This window comes from Zea mays, chromosome 5 (assembly GCF_902167145.1).
Source record: "Zea mays cultivar B73 chromosome 5, Zm-B73-REFERENCE-NAM-5.0, whole genome shotgun sequence".
Lineage (NCBI taxonomy): Eukaryota > Viridiplantae > Streptophyta > Magnoliopsida > Poales > Poaceae > Zea > Zea mays.
The window spans coordinates 110,501,301-110,520,260 of record NC_050100.1 but is presented as its reverse complement, the minus strand read 5'-3'; the positions used below and the strand labels follow the sequence as shown (position 1 = coordinate 110,520,260).

At 42.6% G+C, this 18,960-nt stretch overlaps 1 pseudogene; it reads right to left on the bottom strand.

Moving 5' to 3' along the window:
* Window positions 1-18,241: 18,241 nt before the first annotated feature.
* On the bottom strand, window positions 18,242-18,630 carry LOC118471953 (uncharacterized; annotated as a pseudogene).
* Between the last annotated feature and the right edge of the window lie 330 nt (window positions 18,631-18,960).

The following is an 18,960-nucleotide window of genomic DNA, read 5'->3' as shown; positions in this document are numbered from 1 at the left end:
TGTGAGACTTGGTCCCAGCACACCTGGTGATTATGTTCGCGTCCGGGTCTTGGTGCCCCGAAACCCGGGTGTGACAGAGGAGCAGCAAGGGCGCCACAACAGGAAGGAGATCAAGTTCGACTCGGCTGCGACTCTATCTCGTGTTCCAGGACCAGTCTGCACTAAAATGGACGCCCAAGATGCATCTGGACTCCAATTGCGACTTGATATGGTTGGAAAGATAAGGATATTATCTAACCAACCCAACTGGTTCCACCCTAAAATTCATTCGGAGTCATCGGGAATCGTCGAAACAAGTCAGCGTTCAGATTCTGTTTTGGTGTTGCGACACCGTCTGTTGGGCCGTTGGGTCGTGTATCGCGTCGGAGCCCATTAGGGGCGAGTCCAGGGGTCACGCACGCCGTAATACTCTATTTATTCAGCAGCCGCCGCCACATTAGGGTGGGTTTTTTTTCTTAAGTTTAGATCTGTCAAGAACAGTCGTCGTAGATCGGTTTGTGAGACCCCAACTAGTGAGCTTAATCATTCATCCGCAATATTCTAGATTGTGTTCTTTCTTGTTCTTGCTTGTGTCTTTGATTCTCAGGCAGGAATTAGCCCTCGTGGCGAGGTCAATCGCGCAGTGCACGGTTGATAACCAGAGGAGAAGTGATGCTGCGATTGCGGGGTTCTAGTCGTGTTGATTGGAAGCTAGATCGTCTGTGTGACATCTCCACCAAATCGATAGTTATCTTCACCTGACGGAAGATCGGGCACCCTCGTTTCTATCACAAGGACTCTAATTATCCAATTAAGCTTACCCAAAAAGTTTATGATTTTTGGAGCTATTTAGTAATTTCTAAAATTCCAAAAGTCTAGGTTTAGGCCCTTTTAAAATACTAAGTAATTCATGGTTGGGGCTAAAAATCTTGGAACTATTTTTATTAAATACTAGAGGAATTTAGGAGTCTAATAAAATTGGTTTCATATTTTTATCATTTTTCTAGAATTTTCTATAAATTCCCTAATATGTCAGCAAAAAGAAAAAGAGAAACGATGAATAGTGTTGGGCTCAATTCAGCCCATGTCGGCCTGCAGATGGAAGAAACGCGCGCGCGCCCGCGCCCACGCTGGTGAACTTGCGTAGGGGCCCCTGGCCATTTGAATAACTGGTAAAGAGCCCCTGAACACTATTCCAATGTCTCACTAACAATCGCAGTTAGGCCCTCGCACTTCTATTTCTTCGCAGCGCCAGGACCATGACGGTGGACGGCGACGAGCACATCTCCGGCGAACTCGTACTGGCCGAAAAACGCAACGGCTAGGCCTCTCCTTTTTTCGACACCTAATTCCACCCCGGCGACCCTAATCCCTCTATCAATTGCATGATTCTAGCCTGGAATCCTTCTGTTCACGGCGATGGCGAAAATCGAGAATAATCGGAGGTGTTCTTGGTGATCTAGGGCAGTCTAGTTCAATTAAACGGGTCTACGAGTAGCAGGGGACCTAAGGGAGGCTAGAACATCAAGCAAAGAAGCTTGAACTGACCTGTAGAAGGCTGGCCACGGCGAGGCGTTCACTATGGCGCGGAAAACAGATTTGGGGGAAGAAAGGAATTGGGGCGCTATGGTGGCTAATTGGATGCAAGGGCTGGTGCTCTGGCTTCGTGACAACCTAGCGGAGCTCACTGGGGCTTGAATTTATAGAGCTCAATGGCGGTGTTGTCCAATTTGGAGAAGGTGCGCTGGCGACCGAAGGAAGGAGAAGGTCCCTGACGTGAACTACCATGGCAGTCACAGGCTAAGGAGCTACGACGGTCACTGGTGAGCTATTACAGTTGGTAATGATGTGGTGAAAGGGTCATGGCATGGCGCAATCATAGTGAATGGTGTACATCCCGGCGACGGCCGCTCGGCCACGTCGCCGACAAGTGGATGGGCGACAGAGCGGACACAGTGCTCCGAGTTCATCCACGGCTAGATCTTTTAACCAGGGGTCATTATCCACGCATTACTGGGCACGAATCGCAGCGCCGGCGCGAATCCGAGCATGCGGGTCACCGGCGGCGAGATACGATGTATCTGCAATCTTGTTGAGTTACTGTACCATCGCGAACTCCCTTCAGGGTGCCTAACAGAGCAAGTTTGAGAGTGATTTGCTCCGAAAAACGTTCAGTGCTAGATCAAACTTGGTATAACAAAGTTGTTCACTAATGTTGGAGCTTCAACTTTGCCCCAGTGACCTAGGTTATTTGCACACTCGATCACACTTAAATCGGCTTCAAAATTTATCAAGGTTCACTGTCAGTCAGATTTCAGTCTTCTGACTTGACTGACAGCCAATCTTTCTATCCATTTTACTCCAATTTCTGTGCAACACCAATGCTTAGTCACTTAATCAAACTTGTACCCATAACATAATTCTACAAGTTTGCTATATTGACCTAGGGCAAAACCCTCATGAGCTTAGAGATACAGAGCTCCAAAGTTGACCCCATTCAACTGAATTTCAGACTTAACCATATAGTGTTCATGGGGTAGTTTTGCAAATAAGTCCAAATTCCTCCACACTACTTGAAATCCTCCAATGTAAAAGTTACTTGGTTTGTGATGTTTTATCACTTTTATATATGCACTTTGGTCCAAAAGTGCTTAGAATTTACATTTACCCCCTAGTGTTCCAATTAGGGTTTTCTACGGTTTCTTTTAGGGTTTTGAGTAGTTTAGGGTTTTTGTGCCACTAAAGTTCATCAACTTTGATATCTTGTGAATATTCCTAATGGCTTTTGATATTTTTACCAAATTGGGCTTCACTTTCATCTATAAGCTCTAATTCAGGGTTAAGTACCCTACCCTAGGGTTAAGCACACATCAAGTCCTATCATCACAACTTATTTGAAAATTTTTACGTAGTGAATGCAATCTAGGTGTAACAAACACATGAAATGTCAATGCACATGATGTTATGCTCAAGTTTTAGTGCCAGTAACACCAGGGGTGTTACATCCTTCCCCCCATAAAAGAATCTCGTCCCGAGATTTGAAGTCCTAGGGTAAGTAATGGAGAAGGAAACACGTCACATCTTTATTTCCTTCTTTGTCTTACAGAGCAGGGGGTGGTATGGGATTTTATTCCAACTTCACAAACAAATGTACATATTTTACAGGTTACATGAAGCTAAAAACCTAGGAAAATTCTTTTCGAAAAAGTCTTGAGTCTCCCAGGTAGCTTCATCTTCAGTATGCTGGTTCCATTGTACCTTATAGAATTTAAGAGTACTTTTCCGAGTGATCCTATACTTCTGATCCAAAACTCGAATAGGATGTTCTGAATAAGTTAAGTCTGGTTCCAAGGCAACATCCACCACATCGATGGTTCGATCAGGAATCCGAAGGCACTTCTTCAATTGAGATACATGGAACACGTTGCGTACTACAGATAATGTTTTGGGCAGTTCAAGTCGGTATGCCACTGGTCCGTATCATTCAAGAATAAGAAACGGGCCAACATGCCGGGGTGCTAGTTTCCCTTTTACCCCGAAACGGTTCACACCCTTCATTGGTGATACTTTCAGGTATACATGATCATTAACTTGAAAGACCAAAGGTTGGCGTCGCTTATTCGCATAATTCTTTTGCCGAGCTTGTGCCTCTTTCAAGTTGTGTATGATCCGTTGGACTTTTTCTTCCGTCTCTTTAACCATGTCAGGCCTAAAAACCCACCTTTCTCTGGGCTCTGACCAATGTAAGGGTGTCCGACACCGTCGTCCATACAGTGCTTCGAATGGTGCCATCTTAATGCTTTCTTAATAGTTGTTATTATAAGAAAATTCTTCCAATGGCAGACAATCATCCCATTTTTGTGGAAACTCCATGATAAGGACATCACTTCTATACATACAATGAATGGACTGATAACACGATTGCGTGCACGACAGCTAAATCTCCAGGTACGTTCTACCCTAGTCAATTGTGTTTCAGAGCTTACGCTTTGGGCCATAGATGTTTTGATGATTAGGAACCTTGGAGAGGACCAGCAAGGACTTGGGAAAGGCCTAGGTGTTGAGGAGGAGCAGGAAGGGCGCCACAACAGGAATGAGATCAAGTCTGACTCGGCTATGACTCCATCTCGGGTTCCAGGACCAGTCTGCACTAAAATGGACGCCCAAGATGCATCCGGACTCCGATTGTGACGGACTTGATATGGTTGGAAAGATAAGGAGGTTATCTAACCAACCCAACTGGTTCCACCCTAAAATTCGTCCAGAGTCAACAAGAATCGTCGAAAGAAGTCAGCGTTCAGATTCTGTTTTGGTGCAGCGACACCGTCTGTTGGGCCGTTGGGCCGTGTATCGTGTCGGAGCCCATTAGGGGCGAGTCCAGGGGTCACGCATGCCCTAATACTCTATTTATTCAGCAGCCACCGCCATATTAGGGTTGGGTTTTGCTTAAGTTTAGATCTGTCAAGAACAGTCGCCGTAGATCGGTTTGTGAGACCCTAACTTGTGAGCTTAATCATTCATCCGCAATATTCCAGATTGTGTTCTTTCTTGTTCTTGCTTGTGTCTTCAATTCTCAGGCAGGAATTAGCCCTCATGGCGAGGTCAATCGCGCAGTGCATGGTTGATAACCAGAGGAGAAGTGGTGCTGCGATTGCGGGGTTCTAGTCGTGTTGATTGGAAGTCGGATCGTCTGTGTGACATCTCCACCAAATCGATAGTTATCTTCACCTGACGAAAGATCGAGCACCCCTATTCCTATCACTCCAGGACACATGCCCACAACATATCTTCAAGTATTTGGTTTACTCTCTAAGTTTGTCCACTTGTTTGAGGATGATATGCCGAACTGTGGAGCAGTTTAGTACCCAAGGATTTGTGGAGCTCTTCCCAAAATTTGGATACAAATTGTGGTCCGTGGTCCAACACTATTGTTTTTGGAACTCCATGCAAACTGAGAATACGAGCAATATAAAGTTCCGCATATGCGACCACTGGATATTTTGTCTTGACGGGTAAGAAGTGAGCAATTTTCGTAAGTCGGTCAATTATGACCCATATGGAGTCAAAACCTTTGGCTGTTTTGGGCAATCCCACAATGAAATCCATACTAATGTCTTCCCATTTCCAAGTTGGGATGGGTAAAGATTGCAGTGGCCCAGCGATCTTCATGTGTACTGCCTTGACACGTCTGCAGGTGTCACAACTTGCCACCTAGCATGCAATTTCAATCTTCATTTTCGTCCACCAGTAGTGCTGCTTTAAATCTTGATACATCTTAATACTTCCGGGATGAATGGAATATCGACTAAGATGAGCTTCATCCAAAATTTGTTGGCGGACTTCAGCATCTTTAGGCACAACTATGCGATCATTGAACCATACTATTCCTTGATCATCTTTTCTGAAGCAATTAGCTTTGTCGGCTTCTATTTTCTCATAAATGTGCTTCATACCCTTGTCGGTTCTTTGGGCATCAATAATTCTCTATAGAAGAACTGACTCAAGCTTTCATTGGGTCAAAGTTCCATGTTGTTTCATACCCAGGTTTAACTTCTCCATTTCTTGACATAGTGTGGTGTCAGGGGTACTTACTGTAAGACAATGACAGAAAGCCTTGCGACTCAGTGCATCTGCCACCACATTGGCTTTTCCTGGGTGATAGTGGATTTCTAAATCATAATCTTTAATCAGCTCAAGCCATCTTCTCTGCCTCATGTTTAGTTCTGACTGGGTAAAAATATATTTCAGACTTTTATGATCTATATATAAATGGCAAGTATTTCCCAGCAGATAATGACGCCATATCTTAAGGGCATGAACAACTGCAGCTAGTTCCAAATCATGAGTTGGATAGTGCTCCTCATGCTGGCGTAGTTGTCTTGAAGCATAAGCTATGACTGGGCCCTCTTGCATTAGGACACATCCGAGTCCACTACCTGATGCGTCACAATACACATCAAAAGGTTTTTCTATATCCGGTTGAGCCAATACCGGAGCAGTGGTTAATAACACCTTCAGCTGCTCGAAGGCTTCATTGCATTTTGAGGACCAGTCAAACTTGGTATCATTCTTCAATAAACCTATAATAGGTTTAACAATCTTGGAGAAATCCGGAATGAACCTGCGGTAATATCCAGCTAGTCCAAGGAAACTTCGAACTTGATGTACTGTTATTGGCGGCTTCCATTCTAGAATATCCTTGACTTTGCTGGGATCGACCGCAATTCCTTTTGCAGATAACACATGTCCCAGAAATTGGATTTCCTCCAACCAAAATGCGCATTTGCTGAATTTAGCATACAATTGATGCTCTCTTAAGCGCGTTAGCACGATCCGCATGTGCTTAGCATGCTCCTCTTCATTTTTGGAATAGATCAGGATGTCATCAATGAAGACCACCAAAAATTTATCTAACTCGGGCATAAACACCGAATTCATTAAGTATGTCAAGTGGGCTGGAGCATTTGTCAATCCGAAAGACATGACCAAATATTCAAATAATCCATACCACGTAGTGAATGCGGTCTTGGGTATATCTTCGGGTCGAATACGGATCTGATGATAACCTGACCTGTGGTCGATCTTGGAGAATACCCGAGCTCCAGTAAGTTGATCGAATAAGATATCGATCCGGGGAAGAGGGTACTTGTTCTTGATAGTGACCTCATTAAGGGGTCTGTAGTCCACACACATTCGAATTGTCTGATCCTTCTTTTTAACGAAAATTGCTGGACACCCCCATGGTGATGAACTAGGCCTAATGAATCCCTTCTCAAGCAAGTCTTGGAGTTGAGTCTTGAGTTATACCAATTCATTATGTGGCATTTGGTACGACCTTCTAGAAATAGGAGCCATACCGGGCTTTAGTTCAACCACGAATTCCACATCACTTTCAGGAGGCAACCCAGGAAAATCTTCAGGAAAGACATCTGGGAATTCACATACCACGGAATATCCTAGATTTCTTGTATGATAGCTTCATAAACTTGTCCAGATATTTTGGCTGGGATAGCTACAGGGATGGACAATTGAATCTCTTCATGGCCATGGCTCAATTTGATAGTCCTTAAGTCCGTATTGATGATGGCCTTATGCTGGGCTAACCAGTTCATGCCCATAATTACATCTATGTCTTGGCCCTTTAAAACAATCATGTTCATAGGAAATTCCCGTCCGGCCAACATTACTGGTATGTGGAAGGCTACTTCCTTAGTAAATATCCTTCCCCCAGGTGAATGGATAATAAATCCTTCCCTTAATTCAGTGCAAGGAATGCAATGCTTTTCCACAAAATTCTTGCTTATAAAGGTGTGTGATGCACCAGAATTGAAGAGAATAACTGCTGGGTAATTGGCAACAAGAAACGTACCCATCATTATCGGTTCGCCCTCCGGTGTTGTAGCCACTTGGGTATAATAAATCCGTCCAGTTTTCTTGAAGTTCTTGCCCACTAAAGTATTAGCCGTATTTCCCTTTCCTTGGTTGGAGTTCCCAGAGTTCTATTGGAAATTGGTTTTATTTTGCTTCGGGTATGGGTAGTCCTTGATAAAGTGTCCGGACTTTCCACGGTTGAAGCAACCAGTGGAAGAACTAGGGAGAGCAAGGAAACAAGTACCAGGGGCACTCGGCTGATTGGTTGGAGCAGAGGCAGTAGTGGGACGAATAAAAACAGGTTGCTTGAAGGGATAGGAAGGTGGGCGAGGTGAAGAACGATTTTGATTAAAAGGTCGGATCACCAACCTGGTTCTCTTCTCAGGCCCTTGATTTGACCTTTCACCTCCAAACCCCTTTGATTTCCCAAGTCTTGCATTTTTGGCTTCTACTGCGAGTGTCGTACTGACAGCCCTACTGTAGGTAAGATCCAAGCACATTGCCATTTTCCGCTGAAGCCTATCATTAAGTCCCCTCATAAAACAATTCTTTTTCTTCAGATCTATATTCACTTGGTCGATGGCATACTGGGATAGATGGTTGAACTTATTGAGATACTGCATTACAGTATCTCCCCTTTGCTTTAACCGGATGAATTCTTCTTGTTTCATATGGAGCACTCCCTCTGGAACATAATGCTCTCGGAATGCTAGCTTGAATTCCTCCCAAGTTATCTGTTGTCCAGTCGGTTGAACTACTACAAAATTTGCCCACCGACTACTGATAGGCCCTCTCATCTGTTGTGCAGCAAATAGTGGCTTATGTGTCTCCGTGCAGCGAATCAGCCCAAACTTCTGTTCCATGATTCTTACCCACTCATCAGCTTCTAGAGGTTCTTCTGTTTTATGAAGAGCAGGGGTCGAGTCTCAGAGAATTCCGAATATGTAGTATCACGCAATCCTTGGGGACGAGCTCTGCCTCCGTGCTGTTAGAATTGATTGCCCGCCATCTAACGCAAGAAGCGTGTATTATCCATAGTGGCATTGACCAGGGCAGCGATAGCCTCACCCAACGTCAGTGGTACTGGTGGCAGGTTAGGAGTATCTTCCCGACCGCGGGAAGTCCCCGCACCATCATGTGCGCGAGTCCGTGATGGCATCTGAGGCAAAGAGACATTTGGAAAATATAACATGCCAGCACACACCATCATATTACATTACCAAAATTTAATTATATAGACTCCAACATACAACTTGACTTCAGTACTTATTTTACATAAGTATAACATCTAAACTATACTATTCTAGTCTTCGTCATCCTTGGTTGCTTCATTTCCTGTTGTAGGATATTGTTCGTCAACAAGGTTCATGGAAGAAGGGGGCCTAAAAAGGTCCAACTCCCTATCAGGTCCTTCATTTGCTGTTCCTGAAGGTTCGGCTCCCATTGCAGCAACGTCGGAAGGCACGTCCGGGTGCAGTCGAGGGCCGCACTAAGCTCTACCACATGGGCTCGAGCTTTTGCTTCGCGGTCCCAAGCGATCGAACGTGAGTTGACGGCCCAGTCAATGGTCGAGTCCCATTCTGAGATCTCGTATTGCAAACGGCTGACGTCAGCTAACAATTCAGGTATACGCTAACTGTCCTGCGCCCATGCCCTATTCCGGTGACGTAGCTCTGACCGAAGTTGTTCCACCTTGGCTTCCAGGTCTCCAATTGGGTCATTGCTGCCACTACTACTCCCTTCATGTCTGGAGGCTAGCTGATGACGAGGCAGGCCAAGAGGTACAGTAGATTTGCATGCTATTTTCCTTGTACGCGCCATGTCTCCATAAGAGAGAAAGATTTATTAGTAGATTTTTAACATGATGCATGCATAACCTAATAAATATGGAATCAACCTTCATTGATCTCCAACTTCCTATATATTGCACTTTGTTACCCTGACCTTACAAGATAAGGGACTACCAGAAAATGGTAAGGTAAGAATGAAAGAATATTTCTAAGTGAGTATTTGAAAATTCTTTTGAAGTGCTACGTAATATCTAGAGAGATGTGATTCGCTCCGATACTTGCTGTGACAGAACCTCCCAAGGTATTAGGCCCACCTACAGTTGTCCTTGTCCACTGGACCTTGGACAACCCTGTAGGTGCACTTAATCACTCGATAAGTTCGGTATCTATTTCCTCATCACTTCGCCCAAGAGCGCTTCACCCGTCACGCAGATATTACATAACATCGGAGGGAAGAATAAGCGGAAGCAAATTACAATAACTTAATTTACATTCATCCAATATAGAGAGAGAGTATAATTATTACAATACTAGGGTACTATACGTGCATAAAGTATTATTATTACAGACCCGGGAGGCAAAACACCCTCCCGCACAAAAGTATATTGTTTTTAAAGTGGGAGGCCAACATCCTCCCGCGACTTCACTGCTCGGACTCTTCTTTGGGTACCACCTTTGAACAGAAACAACAAAAGTCTGTTGTTTCCTCACCTACAACAACATGGGTTCAAAAACCCTAAGTACGGAGTGTACTTTCGCAAGTTTTACCCGACAAAAGAAAAGACTCTCAAGGATATGCTGGCTTGAGGGAGTCAAGGTAAGGCTATTCAAGAATCAAAGACTCTGTTTGCAGAAATGCTTACTAATAGTGGATCCTTAAAAATCTAGTTTTATTATCAAGTTAAGTCATTACCTGCAGCTAGAGTTCTTTCTACCCTAGTTCAAGCACTTGACCTGCACTAGTCGTCTTTTATCACCCTTTTCTTTACTAGATTGCTACACGTAGGGCAGTGACCAAGTCTTCATATCAGAGAAGTAACGTCGATCCGAATCGATTAATACCCAGCTGGGGATCTCCAACCAAACGACATATGTAGCACTTAACGCTTGCATATGTCAACTCGCCACCGGGTTTCTTAAGACCAGACCGGGTTCACGCCAACCGAGAGCACAGATACACCACCGTCCAGCCTCTTGCCACAGATGGTACACGCTACTCTCGCCATCTCTCCACTCCCATTGCGTGTTGGCCTTTCTAGTATTAGTCTGCTCGAGGCAAAGCTTAACCATGACGAGGCATGTGGCCAGTTAAAAGGTCCTCAATCATCAAGCCTACATTGGTACGGTCCTTAATCGACTCAGACGGAGACACTACACCGAGACTCTCTTCTCGTGCAAGTCACCCGTTCGGTCTCATCTTTATCATTTTCAATCCCAAAATTTGGTACCTAGCAGAGGTACATCTTGTTCGATGTTGAACCCATCACGGCCATGATGGATCCACCATCAAGTTTTATTTTTTTGAAAACATCCCATTCCATCTGAAGCATCATCTTTTGTTAAAACCAAAACATTTTTGTTTTCTAAAGCAAGACTAAGCATTAGAAAACCTTTTAATAAAACAGGTAATCAAAGAATGGTAAATAGTTCCAAGGAAGGAAATGCAACAATTGGTTTAGCACCCAACTCCTATCACCTAATCCATCATTCAAGTGATAAAGAGTTTAAAATCACAAGGAAAAGGTAAATGCACCGGGGCTTGCCTTGTGTTGTAGGGGAGTCGGGATCCGTTCCACATATATCAAAATAAAAACAATTCCCGGCATGTGGGGTTTCAGTTGGTGGTGCAGTCTCTTCTTCTTCAACACTTACTTCTTCATTTCCTATACATAACCATACATATACATGAATGCTCATGTGATGCTATGAATATGCAATTAAAATAGAGATACATTAAGTTGTTTCTTGAATACAACTTTCCTTCATGGTACCTCTAAGTTATTAGAGTCTTCTAGGTCAACACCCTAAGTTATTAGAGTATTCTAAGTTATTAGAGTCTTCAAGGTTAGGAGCTTCATTCTAAGAAACTAGAGTTTCAAGGTTTTGGGATCAAACAATGTCCAAAACATGTCAAACCTCACCCAAGGACTCTAATTATCCTATTAAGCTTACCCAAAAAGTTTTATGATTTTTGGAGCTATTTAGTAATTTCTAAAATTCCAAAAGTCTAGGTTTATGCCCTTTTTAAATACTAAATAATTCATGTTTGGAGCTAAAAATCTTGTAACTATTTTTATTAAATACTAGAGAAATTTAGGAGTCTAATAAAATTTGTTTGACATTTTTATCATTTTTCTAGAATTTTCTATAAATTACCTAATTTGTTAGCAAAAAGAAAAAGAGAAACGTTGAATAGTGTTGGGCTCAATTCAGCCCAAGTTGGCCCGCAGACAGAAGAAACACGCGCGCGCCCGCGCTGGTGAACTTGCGCAGAGGCCCCTAGCCATTTGAATAACCGGTAAAGAGCCCCTGAACACTATTCCAATGTCCCACTGACAATCACAATTAGGCCCTCGCACTTCTATTTCTTCGCAGCGCTAGGTCCATGACGGTGGACGACGACGAGCACATCTCTAGCGAACTCGTACTAGCCGGAAAACGCAACGACTAGGCCTCTCCTTTGTTCGACACCTAATTCCACCCTAGCGACCCTAATCCCTCTATCAATTGCACGATTCTAGGCTGGAAACCTTCTATTCACGGTGATGGCGAAAACCGAGAACAATCCGAGGTGTTCTTGGTGATCTAGGGTAGTCTAGTTCAATTAAACGGTCTACGAGTAGCAGGGGACTTAAGGGAGGCTAGAACATCAAGCAAAGAAGCTTGAACTGACCTGTAGAAGGTTGGCCACGGCGAGGCGTTCACGATGGCGCGTTAAACAGATTTGGGGGAAGAAAGGAATTGGGGCGCTATGGTGGCTAATCGGAGGTAAGGGCTGGTGCTCTAGCCTCGTGACAACCTGGCGGAGCTCACTAGGGCTTCAATTTATATAGCTCAATGGCGGTGGCGTCCAATTTGGAGAAGGTGCGCTGGCGGCCGAAGAAAGGAGAAGGTCCCTGACGTGAACTATCGTGGCAGTCACAGGCTAAGGAGCTATGGCGGTCACTGGTGAGCTATTACGGCTGGTAATGACGTGGTGAAATGGTCACGGCGTGGCACAATCGCAGTGAATGGTGTACATCCCGGCGACGGCCGCTCAGCCACATCGCCGGCATGTGGATGGGCGACAGAGCGGCCACAATGCTCCGAGTTCATCCACGGCGAGATCTTTTCACCAGGGGTCGTTATCCATGCATTACTGGGCGCGAATCGCAGTGCCACCGTGAATCACCGGCGGCGAGATACGCTGTATCTACAATCTTGTTCAGTTACTATACCATCGCGAACTCCCTTCAGGGCGCCTGACAGAGCAATTTGAGAGTGATTTGCTCCAAAAATCGTTCAGTGCCAGATCAAACTTTGCCATAGTGTCCCAGGTTATTTGCACACTCGATCACACTTAAATCGGCTTCAAAGTTTATCAAGGATCACTGTCAGTCAGATTTTAGTCTTCTGACATGATTAAAGCTGGTATATTTGTCGTGCTCACGGTCAGGAACGACTCATAACTCTCACATGATTAATATATGGAATTAAATTTAATCTGTCATTTTGCATTGCATTGTGGGAATTCTTTATCAATTGTGACCAATTATTTAATTGGGCTGGTATCTACTTATACTTAGTAACTACTAATAAAAGTTTGACCAACTTTAAAAGCAATGCTCAGCCTTAACCATTCTTCTTGGTAAGCTTTAGACTTCCCATGAGCCCACACCATAAGTGAGGCCATACACATTACTCCCCACAACTTGTTGAGAGATGAACGTATGTGAGCTCACTCTTGCTAAACTCACACCAGGTCAAGAGATGAGGAGCATGAAGGATGCTACGATGAGTTTGTGAGAGGTCTAGGTCGTCGTCTCCCAGTCAATTATGGTTGCGGAAGATCATTGTCATCATATGATGTATCTATTTAGCTATTTTGTACAGAACTTCTAATATATAATAAAGATGTGACATTGATTTCTGTACCATGAGTCATCATATGTGTGAGACTTGATCCTAACACACATTTGATACGCACCTAGATTTGTCCTTAAATCCGGGTGTGACAACGTGGGTTCTGATCCTGGCACATACATGGTTCGTATTTGATTTGTCTTCTGAAACCGGGTGTGACATAAGTTGACTGTAGGACCACTGGTCTAGAGTAGCATTGGACGTTTTAAGGACTTATTGACTATTACTTCACCTCATCCTTTATTCTGCTTCAAAATATTAGTCACTTCGACTAATTCTATGTTATGCTCCTATATATCACCTTGCTAAAAGTATTTTATTCTAGTATTGTTTGTGCTCTACTTATTTATTCTATTAGATATCCTCTCACTCTTGTGCTTGTGACATATTTTTAAATGCCCCTGGATCATAACCTTCTTGCCTTCTGGGATTCTTTTTCTTCTGCATCCTTAAGTTGCTACCATTTGAAAATCTCTATTCCCTTGGTATTTACGTGCTCGTATCCTTGGATTCTTCAATACTCTTATCCCTTAATTCAAATACTTACCTCTGAATCTTTGTTGTCTATTTAAACATTTTAGTTTATATGTCCATGACCTTCTTGTCTTCTAAGATCCTTTCCTATTCCATTGTTAAGTCGCTATCTTTCGATAATTTCTGTTCCAATGGTCTTTGTATGCCCATATCCTTGGAATGGATTCTTTAATACTCTTATCCCTTAATACAAATACTTACCTTTGAATATATGTTATCTATTTAAACATTTCGGTTTATATGTCCATGACCTTCTTGTCTTCTAAGATCCTTTCCTATTCCATTGTTAAGTCACTATCTTTCAATAATTTCTGTTCTAATGGTCTTTGTATGGCCATATCCTTGGAATCTCGCATGCCCTTATATATACCCCCAATGCATCCTAATAACATTTCAATATACATGCCCTTGACCAACCTTGTTTCTCGATGATCTATGAGCAATCATTTTATTTCACACATCCTTGGTGATCTCATTGTTTCCTTATAACTTCCCTCAACAATGAATTTTCACTTCAAATATTTTGTTCGAACATTACATGTCTTACTCTTTCATTTTTCCCTTTACTTCGCCACTTTGCGAGTATTGTCTTGAGTCCAACCTTTGTTGTGTTTTTGCCTATTATGCCCTTTACTTTTGTCATCCCTTGATCTTACCTTCATGCTTATCGTATGCCTGCTATTTAAAAATCTCCCCTCTCCCATCTCAATTTGAGAGTGGTGTTTTACTTATGTCACCCTTGGCTATATCCTCTTACTTACCACGTGCAAGCCTTGTCTTAACTCCATTCTTTGTTGTACTTGTACCCTTGGTTCTTCTATGCCTCTATCTCTTCTGTTACACCATTGTTTGTTATCGCCTTTAACCCATGCAATATTTATGTCTTTAACTAGATGCTAACTTTGAACCTACCCATAAAAGCCTCATCTTTTCCAAACCAGATTGAGAGTGGTGTTTTACCTATCTCTCCCTTGATTGCTTTCCCTTAATGTCGCCTTGCAAGTTATGTCTCAACTCCCTCCTTTGTTGTGCATCTATCGGTTACTACCTTTAACCCTTGTCATCTCTCGATAATTACCTTGATACTTATCTTTATGCCTGCTCTTTAAAGTCTCCTCTCTTCAGTCTCAATTTTAGAGTGGCAATTTACCTATTTGGCCTTTGGTTGTATCCTCTTCTTTACCACTTGCGAGTCTTGTCTTAACTCCATCTTTTGTTGTGCCTTTGTTCGTTATGACCCTTACGTTTGTAAACTCTATATCTTCCCTTGATGCTTATCTTATGCTCGTATTTTGAAATCTCCTCTTTTCGACCTTGATTTGAGAATGGTGTTTTATCTAGCCTGCCCTTAGTTTTATTCTCTTCTCTATCGCTTACAATTCTTTATTTACCTCCATCCTTTGTTGTGCTCATGCTTGAAACACAGTACCACACATTAATCCTTATTCCAATTCCATCTCACAGTGAGGGCATTCCCCAAGGATGCATGTCCATAGACAATCATAAAACCTGTTATCAAGATGAATATAGTCAATTACTGACCTCACGCGAGTGCTAGAAAACTCACTCGACTTCTACCTCTACCGAGGTTCCTATTAGCATAGCAACTACTCGACCTGGCATACTAGTATTCACCTCAAAAGCAACCTAGGTTCATGCATCTAGGGTTTCAAACAACTCCTACACTTAATGCGCAATACAATCCTATAAACAATACTGCACTAAAATAGCACATAACAGGTTATGCATAAAGCTAGGGCTTGCCTTCAAGTGTTGGTGCTGTGGGGGGATCCTCGGTGGTAGGTCTAGAAGGAGGCTCTTGGATTTTCTCTTGATCAACTCCTTGCTCCAGAATCAGCACGTACTCTCTATCAGCGAGGCTGCAATCTAACGAATGCTCAGGGCTTCCATTAGTATAGGAAGCCCCATCCAGTTATACTCTGATGCCTGTACGCGCGTAGGTTCTGGCTCAGACAGATTTCACCGTAAAACGTGAACTAAAATAGCATAAATGAGTATGAATTTTAGCGTAAATCAAAGAGTTGTTTTGTAATAGTGATGGGGCCTGAGATTACGACATGAAAATCGTGCATGTTCATTTATGTGCGGGTTATGGCTCGGGCCGATTTCAACGTAAAACATGAACCAAAACAGTGTAATGGGTACAAATTTTAGCATAAAACGTCGATATGTTTCGTAACGACGTGGGTTGCCTCGAATTACGGCGTGAAAATCGCGTGCATTATGGACGGGTCCCGTCTCGGGCGAATGTGAACCAAAACAACGTAAATGAGTACGAATTTTAGAGTAAATAGTCGATCTGTTTTGTAACGATGAATGGTGCCCAAAATTATGGCAATGAAAATAGTACGTAGGTTATGACTCGAGCGGATTTCAGTGTAACGTGAACCAAAACATCATAAATATGTACGAATTTTATGTTATTAGCACAAAGTTTCAACTATTCAGTTTTCTGTTATTAGCAAAATATAGTAAGTTTGAGTCACAATCACAATTTCATTCACAAGCACGGCAACTTAAGTCTACTATTAGAAGAGATCCAGCTTCACTCTACAATTCACAACAAACATTGTAAAATAGAATTCACATAGTAAAGTGGAACATGTTAATTTAAAAATCAGATAACAAGCCTCTTCTAGTTTGAGCATTTTTCAACAATACAACAACATTCCATACATGTTCACCAACATTGTCTCATCCTCCTCTTCCTAGACGGAAAGGCGTTTCAGTATACATACATGCACCACAGAAAAAATGGTATGATTAGTAGCGTACTACACAAAAAATGGTAAGATAAAAGTATACTTCTAAATATTCAGCAGTCCATGTAAGTAATAACAGTCAAATCCAAAATCTAAGTAATAAACCAAGTAGGACAGAAGATATAGTTTGCAAGTACGGCATGAACAGACTATGTATTGCTAAATAAACAGTTCTTTGCAAATCATCAGCAGTGCACGAAATAATAAAAATACAAAATGAACTTTATGCACAATTGTGTCACTTAGCATACATTGTCACAAAACTAGATATACCTGTTAGTACTTCTTGTGTCTTGCTAGTACTTTTAGATGGTGTTTTTACTTTTACAAACATGTTATGCATAAATATATAAGTAATTATATACAGGTTGTTCGCTTCGGAACAAACGACTATAAGGCAAAATTTTCCTACAAAAACCTGACAACATAAGGATATTTGTTGAAAGTGAAAAGAGGGCTCAAAAACATGGCTTGTGTCAGAGCACAAGCATTTCGATCGACATAAGTTGTAGTGTGTCTGGAGGAAGGAACCCTACCTTCCAAGTTAAAAATGGAGAGGTTGGTCAGCAAGATGCAAGTCATCAGAATGCAAACATTCTAGGCATAGGATTAGGTTTTCCATCTATTTCAGTGGTAAAACCAGGATACAGAACATGCACTAACACTATTGATAAGCTTAAGCTTAAGGGTTTAAGAGGTGCTGATGTTTGTCCAGGACCAAGTTCTAGGGAGGTCAAATGGGAAGTGATCACTAACAAGGTCGCAATGCGATTGACCTCACTGATAATTTACAAATAATGACAAGGCAGATACTTGATGTGAACAATAAATTGTTGTCTAGACACAATATGGACACAAGTGCCACAAAAATGTTGAGAACAAACAGATTTGGCAGGACGTTGGTTCTACAGCCCGAATGTCTTGCAAACATCAGCAATTGTTCTAAAGTTAGCTTATCAAACCGCAACAACAAAGGAAAAGGAATTATTTGTTCATGTAGGCCCTATATTTTTTTGTTCTTTTTGATGTTGTCGACCTTTGGTAATTATTACTTGTATCAATGTTTTGTGTAAAGTGCATCGGGAAAAAAGACATGAAGCGGTCCATTGATTTAAGAACCAACCAACTTAAGAACCAGACATATGTTATGAAGGAATCAAAGCTGTTATTCTTTGTAGTGCATGAGTACTTTTCTCTACTTTTCAAAATAAAATTATATATCAGCGACCCTGAAGCAATAAGAATATACATCTGTTAGCAGACATGTACTTCGACTTGCGTCACTTGCCACCTGAATTAACTATGTATCAATTCCCTGAATATAAAAAAGGGTGCAATTAAGAGATTTGTTTGCCAGCTTATGTATGTTCAGTGGGTTTGACAGATTTTTCACAGTTATACTATCATGGGACAATAAACTGGAGTGAGGGATTTAATGTCACTTTTTTAAAGAAGAATGTGTGCAGGTCGACAAAATGAGGTGCTACCTAACAAAATACATTAGAAACGGTAGCCATTACAAGCCATACTAATTTATGTAGCAAATGCTTCTAAGAAATAGAAAGAAAACATAGAACAACAAAAACAGAAATGCAATAAGATGATGACTACATCAACCAAAATATAGGTCGAGTAAAAAATAAATCAAACCAAGCAAATTGTCTAATAATTGAATGAGTATGGTGAGTTCCATAAGTTAGTCCGTTGCTCCATCCGTCGTAGGAATGCTCCCTCTAACCACAGTTCCATCTTCTACAGAGACATGAGGGTTGTAGCAAAAGATGTCGGTTGAGCTACAGTCGATTCACAACTGACATGGCGGTGGCGCCACGCCGAAGATGGACACTAGCGGCATCGTTTCTATTGGGGATTTAGAATTGAGAAGCCAAATCAAGGTCCAATCGAAGAGTATCTCACCTTTGAGTTGGCTCTAGTGTTGTTGCTTCGGCCTGCCCCATGGCGCACATCGTGCCCCGCATGGCCGACACGGACAACATCATGGTCTATGCTGCTGCCTCCCCCAGTCCCGTTGTAGGCCACTTCAACCCCATCGTCGGCGCCGTGGAATCTCAGCGCTACTAGGGGTTGCTGCTTTTGTTTCCGGCGAGGCACGGGTGGCTTCTTCACCATGAAACAGAGGAACATGAGGAAGGTCTTGTCATCGAGGAGCAATATGGGTGAATCGCGATCCGGGAGGGGACGACGGCGATCTGCTAGGGTTTTGTTTGGGAGCGAGGGCATGAGGGTGAATTGCAATATGGGAGACAATGACATTGGTTTAGGTTAGGGTTGCGAGCGGTTGGGTGGGGGCGTACTGTGGGGTGGATCCGAGCAGGACGTGGGTGGAACAGGTCCGTCGTGTCACAACTCATCCATTTTTG